Consider the following 8,708-nt stretch of genomic DNA (forward strand, 5'->3'; position numbering starts at 1 on the left):
GGGGGGTCTTTACAGATTGTTTGAATTGTTGTCTGCAATCACTTTCGATTAGGGGACTCTCGTGGTCTAGAAGTTATAGATCTAGTGTTCACCTCTCATTCAATGGATCTGGGTTCGAATCCGGAAAGCGATGGAGAATATTTTCTTCTCTAAAATTTTCTAAAATTTTCTCCTTTCACATCCTTTCCTGCTCTTTAACAATGTTCTGTCATCTGCTTTCGTCTTCTCTTTCTCCCCTCACACCTCCACACTCCCTCACCTCCTTTGCCCCCTCCCCTGCTACTCCTTGTCTACTTCTTACTGCTGTCTTTCTCGGAGGTCCCGTGTGCAAGCAGCGCTCGTTAAAGATCCCTTGGTGGTCCGAAATCGATAAGAGTAGGCTTCGGCTGCCACCTGGGCCGATGATTAGAGGTGTAAAAAAAGAGTAACAAACGCAAAAAAGGAGATGGAGAGATACGGACGATATAGTATGTTTGACAGGAAAGAAGGAGGAAACCACCCAGAGCACCCACCCACCAACCGCCCACTTTTGACATGTCATTGTTCTGAGTTAAGCCGAGCTCGCCCGTCGCTGTGTGTTTTGTTCACAGAGTGATCTCCTTTATATGTGTACATCTATGGTCTCCTTTATATGTGTATATCTTTGGTTTTGTTGCTTTCACGGGCCTTCTTATTGTGAACGACCGCGACCACCTGAGAAAAAATGGACGGAAGAAACGAGAAATGTGTGAAACAAGTAGCCTAGAACACGATTTTCATATTTATTACATCTGTTGTCTTTTTTTTTTTTTTTTTTTTTTGGGGGGGGGGGGGGGGTCGGATAGACTGCTGTTTCAAAGGAAGATTTGCCTCCGTGCGACGAATGGACATTTTTTCAAGTGTGTGCAGGGTTTAAGTCGAATAAAACTCGCGAAAATTCAAGCATCCTCTGAAATTGGTACAGATCTAGATCTAGACTCTAGTAGAATCTTTAATGCGTGAAAAGGAGTAAGACATCGTGTAGGATCTCATACTGTTGAGCAAGCATGAATTAAAAGGGCTGTGCTGTACATTGCTTTCAAATCGCACTGGGGTTCTTAATTCGTTCGTCGATTTTGACTTCGATGCAATAATATAAGTGAGTGCGCTTGAGTGTGCGGACTTCAGTGCAGAAGGCGTGAAGTTCGCCTCAGATGTGTGCCATGTTTCGTCAGGACTTCGTGTATATTAGATCTATGAGTGAGAAGTGTTTCTCCTTCTAGAAAAGACTGCCTTTTGCTGGTAATGGAAGCATGCCAGTTTGCCACAGGCCCAGTTATGCCACAGGCCCAGTTATGCCACAGGCCCAGTATTCTGTAAGTCCTGCTAATGATCATACTATTTTTTTGCCCAGTTTGCCATAGGCCCAGTTTAACACGGGCCTCGACTGTGCCCTGCATGGTGGACGTTATTAGACACTCTCAAAAAGAGTAAATTAATGATTGATTGATTGTATGAATTGGATTTTATTTTTCTATTGTTTTTAACGAAAGAACATTCATTGTTGAAATTTTACAGAGTGATTTAAATTTGCTTTGATTTTGCATACGAAAAGGAAAAAAAATATTGAACAACACTAGCTGAATTGACGTTTGAGAGGGACTATCTCAACCCCACCAATATGAAGGTGGAGAATAAAAAAAAGTGACAACTACAGTGTCAAAGTGCTGTAATTATGACTCATCAATATTCAAATGCTTAAGTAAAATTGACTAACTGGGCCTGTGACAAACTGGACCTGTGACAAACTGGGCCTGTGACAAACTGGGCCTGTGACAAACTGGACCTGTGACAAAATGGACCTGTGACAAACCGGGCCTGTGACAAACTGGGCCTGTGACAAACTGGGCCTGTGACAAACTGGGCAGCCCCCCTGGTAATCACCATGGACACCATGGATTGGCTTGCCTAGAAGGAACTTTTGTCTAAAACGCGCAGTATTTGTTCGTTGTAATGGGTTTGCATCCTGTCCTGGTTTCTGTGGATGGTCTCGAGTTGCTTCAGTCTTTGTTGGTTCAGGTTTGATTCCAGCCTTTGAGATAATCATGCCCAGGTTGTTTCCATCAGCTGTGTAAGTCTGACTTTTCTTGGGGTTGGATTTCCCTTCACGTTCTTTTGCTGTCTGCATCCCTTACTCGATGATTCGAGCGCCGTGAAACCCTTCACACTACTAAAATTCTCGATGATTCTTTCATGCTTCTCTTCATTCTCTGTTTCAATGGGAGTAAGGTAAGGCTGACTTGCTCGAACTGTAATGGGTTCTTACAGCTTTGTCTTCAATGCTAATATCGCCATTGCCACATCCGTTTAGCTTTTCCAGTTTGCCATCTATTTTCTCCCAAACGTCCTGTGGTACTGTCACTTCTGTTCCTGAGCATGTTTTCATTGATACTGTTGAACCATTAACACTGGACATAGTAACCTAATATAATTGAGGATCCCATTTTATCGAATTTGTCTCAAAAGTTGAGCACCAATTTGATTGTGTGCCGTAAGTGTACATCTAGATCTAGATCGATTTTTGGGCAAGCCCCATCCCCCCTTAGTTCTTTCATAATTACAACTATCGTTTGGTTGACATGGCACACTCTCTTGTGCCTCATACTTTCTGGACTGGTTTTCATTCGTTCAAGAAGTGATATGCCACTGACACCTTTCTTGAGTAAACATACGATTTGTCTGTGGTGTCCAACCTTTAACTTTCCCAGCGTAGATTGCCACCGAGAATAGCTCTATTCACCCATAGACACACACGGATACTCTCGGCATGTCGCCTATTCAGTAGTACAAAAAGGGAATTCAAAGAAATCGAAGAGAGGCTTTAGAAATCAGGACACAACGCCGACCGGCCTCACATACGTAGTTAATGCTCCGAGGAGATATTCTTTTTTTCTATACGAGACAGTAGCAAAGATCGTACATAACAAGATAGTTCACTCGGCCAAAAACGTGTCCGCGGAAGTCCTCGCATTGCTTCAGATGGCCCTCAGTGGGTTTTTTTTTTTCGTTTTCCCAGAAGAAGTATAGGAATAGCACAGTGTGTTAGTTTTATTTTCATTGTTTTCTCATACAAGTAGGGTAACTCTGTTTGCAGAGTCCGCGCTTTTTCTGAGAGGGGCGCCACCGGATTTTGAGGACACTTTTTAAATTGGCTCAAAGAGAGGAGTGAACTATCTTGTTATACACGATCTTTGACACTAGTTACAGAATGGGGAACTTTGTGTGAACCAAGCCTATTGTGCCATGGACTGTGGTGCCGTGTTGGACTTGAGTGTTGATGCGTGGCGAACTGAGGCTTCTAATCTACTTCTTTTGGATAGCTGGGACGCGTCTTCTGTCATTGTGCAAAGGCAGACCGTCTGAGTAACCGCGATGAGGTTGTGCAAAGACAGACTGTACAGTGACCGCCACCAGGTTGTGCAAAGACAGACTGAACAGTAACCAGGATCAGGTTGTACAAAGATAGACTGTACAGTGACCGCGATCAGGGTGTGTAAAGACAGACAGTCTGAGTAACTGCGATCTGGTTGCTGTCATGGCTAGCTCTTGGATGTTGTACCGGCAACGCCTTTTTGGTAAGATAAGATAAGATACGATAAGATAAGAGAAGGTACATCTTTATTGTCAAGATCCTGGCACATTGGTTTGGTGTTTCACCACATGCACACACACACACACACACACACACACACACACACACACACACACACACACTTACACACACACACACACACACTTACACACACACACACACACTTACACACACACACACACATACGTATGCACACACACACGCAGTCTTACAATCACATGCATACTATTATAAATGAGCAGCAATATAGACAATAATAATCTGAAGCTAGATACGTACTCAATGTTATTCTGATGCATGCTCTATACTTATACAAGATGGTTGAGATGGAAGAATTTTGATGGATGATGGTAAGCGACGCGGTCTATGCTGGCGGAAAACAAATGAAAATAACTGGAGGGGAAAAACGACAGTAGTCACGAACTGAAAATCGTTAGGGTAGCAATTTTGAACGCTTGTTGACTTCACTGTATTTCTGTTCCACTGTTGGTTGTCTATTGTTCTTAGATTTCCTATTCAACAACACTTAATGATAAACCACCTGTCGAACAAATGTAAGTGGGTGGTCGGCGGGTGCTCTGGTGTGGTTTGCTTCTGCTTTTGCCTAAAAAATTCCTATCAAAAGCCTATCGTCCTCATCTCTCCTCCTTCTTTTTTGTGTTTGTTACTCTCTTGTAACACCTCTAATCTTCGGCACTTATATGACCTTATTGTGTTGCAAGTGCCGTAAAACACTTGTTAAAACTAAACAAAAACAAATATATATATGGTTATGAGTCCACAAGCTTTTAAAATTGACACCCTCACAATTTCCAGTTTGTGACTACCGTCGTTTTCTCCTCGTGCTCTTCAAGTGCTTCTTCGTCTTCGTCTCTCTCGTTTTGCCTTCCGAATCATTCACGCCTATTTTTATGCCCCCCACCCACCCCCTGAGTATAATTCACTTCAGTCTGTATGCCAGTCCTCCCCTCCCTGAGTATCATTCATCCCAATCTTCATGCCATTCAGTGTCATTTACCCCAGTCTTCAAGCGTGGGTGGTTGGTGGGTGCTCTGGTGTGGTTTCCTTCTTCTTTCCTATCAAACCTCTATTGTCCTTATCTTCCTTTCTTCTTTTTTTAATGTTTGTTACCCTCTTGTAACACCTCTAGCTCTAATCTTCCGGTGCTCATATGACCTTATGCAGTTGCGAGCGCCGTAAAACCTCCACTAAAACAGTCAGTCTTCAAGCTCTCTCACATTTTCTCGATTTTAAGGCCAGGCAGGCTAACCCAGATTTCGGGGGTTACCAGAAATCTTCACCAACACCAAAAGTCAGCATTGCCCTACCTATAGGAGAAGTTTGGTTTCACTGGTGTGTGTATATTTGTTTTGGTTATAGAGAAAAAACTCTCCTTGTCTTTTTAAAGAAACTGAACAAGGGGCAAAAACTTTTCCTTCGATTTTCTCGGGATAGCCGTCGTGTGCTTAAAAGCGACCATGATTTACCCTCTCTCCATGTAATCAACTCCAGTCTTTGTTCTCTTCCAACACGCCATTGCTCACTGCCGCTGTGAGTGGGTGGTTGGCGGGTGCTCTGGTGTGGTTTGCTTCTTCTTTCCTCTCAAACGTCTGTCGTCCTTATCTTTCCTTCTTCTTTTTTATGTTTGTTACTACTCTCTTGTAACACCTCTAATCTTCTGTCGCTCATATGACCTTATGCCGTTGCGAGCGCCGTAAAACCCTCTACTATTATTATTGTATAATCTTCTGTCGCTCATATGACCTTATGCAGTTATGAGCGCCGTAAAACCTCTATTAAAACTAAACTTGTGCTTAAAACTTAAAAGCGACCATTTACCCTTGCTCCCCCATGTAATCAACTCCAGTCTTTGTTCTCCTCCAACACGCCATTGCTCACTGCCTCTGTGGGCGCCCAGAAAATCGAAGCAATAATCTTATTTACAATTATAGATCTATCTTTAGGTATCCCGTCAGCCTCCTTTTTCTCATCTACTGACCACACCCCTGTTTTGGAGTATTTGTCACTTTTTTCAGTTTCCAGTTTCATTCTCTTTCCATGTTTTTTTTGAAGGGTGAAGGGGGGAGGGGGGAGGGGTTTGTTTTTTAATCACTGGTGATATTTTAAGTTTCTATTTTCATAGTTTTTAATTCCTGTTTTGGAGAATAATTGTTATTCCACTTTAATTAATCTGTAGTTTAATCCTCGTTTCAATTTTTTTTTGGGGGGGGGGGGGTTGTTTTTGTGTTACGGGTAACATTTTTGTTTCTATTTTCATAGTTTGTTAATTCCTTCTTTTTCGATTTTCCGTTTTGCGCTCCTATTGTGAAGTTGGGTAAGAAACACAGCTGTCTATAGATTCTTTGATTACTTTGGCGCCATCTGTTCTCGTAATTGTATGTCTGTAGATGCCCTCTTCACAAGACTGAAAAACAAAAAATGGCCCAAATCAATTTCTGTAATCAGTGTGGAGATTGTAAAAATACTTGTAAATCTATGGCTTTAGACATGAGTATCCTACAATATCGCTTTCACCCTAAAGTTTGATCCATAGCCGAGATTTAAGAACGACAGAAGGTTCTATTTGGACGGGTAGAGAGTGAAGAGGAAAGAAGGAAGAGGGGGGTGGGGGGATCTGGGAGCTTAGCTATAGGGTGTTCCAGAATTGAGACCTGAACTTCACTGGTTTTTTACGGGGGGAGGGGGCGGGTGAGGAGTTATAATACTTTTTCTGGAAATGAGAACTAGAACTTATCTTTAACTATATGTTAGGCAAGGGTAGAAGGCGCAATATTGGAATTTTAAACAGTTTTTTTTCGCTGATAACTTCTGATAGAATGCACCGCTGTATTCCAATTTCTGCCATCAAAATGATCTTGATTTGTATTGTTAAAAAATGTTTGCATATAACTACTAGATTTAATAAGCAACGTGTTCTCTTGTTTTTAAAAAATTTTTTTTTTTTTAGTGATGACCTTTAAATTCTCGATTTAGTAGAGCATTAATTCTCCCTTATGAACGGTGAGCGAAATTTGAATCACAGATGAACAAAAAATATATAATTTCTTTTTTTTTTCTCGGATCTCTTCTTTTTATGAAGTGAGGTTTGCCACACAGATATGGGCGAGACCAAATACAACACTGTTAAAAAAACAACAAACATTAACAAGCAAACAAACGCAACAAAACGACCACCACCACCACCACCACCACAACCAACAACATAAAAAACAACAACAAAAATCAAATAATTTCAAAGTCCCCAAAAAACCAGCCAATTATAAATTGTTTTTTGTTTTTTTTTGCTTTTTCCGACAGTACGTACTGGTTTTAAGGAAAGGAAAAAATTTGGCTTACATTAATTACTTAGTGGCGTCGGTGGCCTAGTGGTTAGGCTCTCGGACTTGCAACCGTAAGTGATTGGCGAGTAAGCTCTCTGCCTCGCCGTACTGGCTTTAATTTGTCGCTTTTAAGCACAAGGGGGCTATCCCGAAAAATGCTGTTTTGAGAAAATCGAAGGTAAAGTTTTTGCCCCTTGTTCAGTTTCTTTAAAAGACAAGGAGAGTTTTCTCTATCACCAAAAAAATATACCCACAACACTGAGACCAAACTTCTCCTATAGGTTGGGCAATGTCCACTTTTGGTGCAGATCAAGATATCTGGAAACCCCCGAAATCTGGGCTAGCCCGCTTGTCCTTGAAAGGGACCAATTGTTTGTTTAACCCTATCCGCACGCCGTGGAGTCATTTTGTACCCTGGGGGTTGTATTCTTCACTTTTTAGAATACTTCTAGTTCGAAGATCTCTTTGAAACTTTCAGTATTTCTAAAAAAAAATCGTTTTGACAGACTGCTATGCAAAGCGTGCGGATCGGATGAACGAGTAAATTTCCTCTTTCGAAAATTGTGGCTCAGAGTTCTTCACATCGTATTGATACGATAGTAAAACATGGCGTACGGATAGGGTTAAGTAAGGTTTTAAGACGCTCGCAACTGCATAAGGTCATATGAGCGCCAAGGGGTGGATGTCAACAGAGAAGTCCAAACGGGAATCGGGCTTACTCTGCTCATCTCTTTAGCCCCAACAGTACAAAGTCTGCTTCGACTATCAATGCACTCCGGAAATAGTTCACAAGACAGTAACAAACATACAGAAGAGGTAGAGGAAAAACGACGATAGGAAGGATGTGGAAAGAAAAAGCAGCAGTTCCCCCTATGTTGTTCTGACACAGTATGAACATGACATTGATAAAGCAGCCCATTAACAGTAATACTGTACATTATAAGAACGTGTTAATATCCCCCCCCCCTTTTGGGAATGACCTAAAGACACTTCAGTCAGTAGCACTACCCTTGGGAGGGGGGGGGGAGCTGTTTTTAAGGAAAAGCAAAAAGTTGGCTTTCATTTAGTGACGTTCTATTTAACCCTATCCGTACGTCGTGTTTTGCTAACGTATCCCCATACGGCGTGGGGAACTCTGTGCCACCACTTTCCTAAGAGGAAATTTACTCGTTAATCCGATCCGTACGCTTTGCGCATAGCAGTCTGTCAAAATGATTTTTTGAGAAATACTGAAAGTTTCAAAGAGATCTTCGTACCAGAAGTATTCTAAAATGTGAAGAATACAACCCCGGGGGTACAAAATGACACCAGGGCGTATGGATAGGGTTAAATGAAATATCGAAAACATCTGTTGCTGACGGAAATAATAAAGAATGCCCCCAGGGTTCATTTCAAGGCCACAGATGTATCGGGAAACTTGTCAAAGCAAAACTGTTCACTCAAGTCTTTCTGTCATTTTTTAATTGACATATAAAATAACATGATGTGGTTTTACACCGTTTCCCTGCTGCTACAAAATCAGTCCTGAAATTGCTATCGACTATTGCTCAGGGTAGTTGGTGGGTGCTCTGGTATGGTCTGCTCCTCTCTCTCTTTCTTTCCTTCTCTCTGTCTCTCTCTCTCTCTCTGTCTCTCTCTCTCTCTGTCTCTGTCTCTCTCTCTCTCTCTCTCTCTCTCTCTCTCTTCCCCACCCCCCTTCTCTCTCTCTCTCTCTCTCGCTCTCTTTCTTCACCCCCTTCTCTCTCTCTCTCTCTCTC

At 41.9% G+C, this 8,708-nt stretch overlaps 1 protein-coding gene across 1 annotated transcript in view; it reads left to right on the forward strand.

Moving 5' to 3' along the window:
- The window catches only part of LOC101847099 (beta-hexosaminidase), a gene marked incomplete in the record, with an annotated part of 55,678 nt that overhangs the window by 982 nt on the left and 45,988 nt on the right, over positions 1-8,708 (forward strand).

This window comes from Aplysia californica, unplaced genomic scaffold, assembly GCF_000002075.1.
Source record: "Aplysia californica isolate F4 #8 unplaced genomic scaffold, AplCal3.0 scaffold00116, whole genome shotgun sequence".
In the NCBI taxonomy this organism is placed as follows: domain Eukaryota; kingdom Metazoa; phylum Mollusca; class Gastropoda; order Aplysiida; family Aplysiidae; genus Aplysia; species Aplysia californica.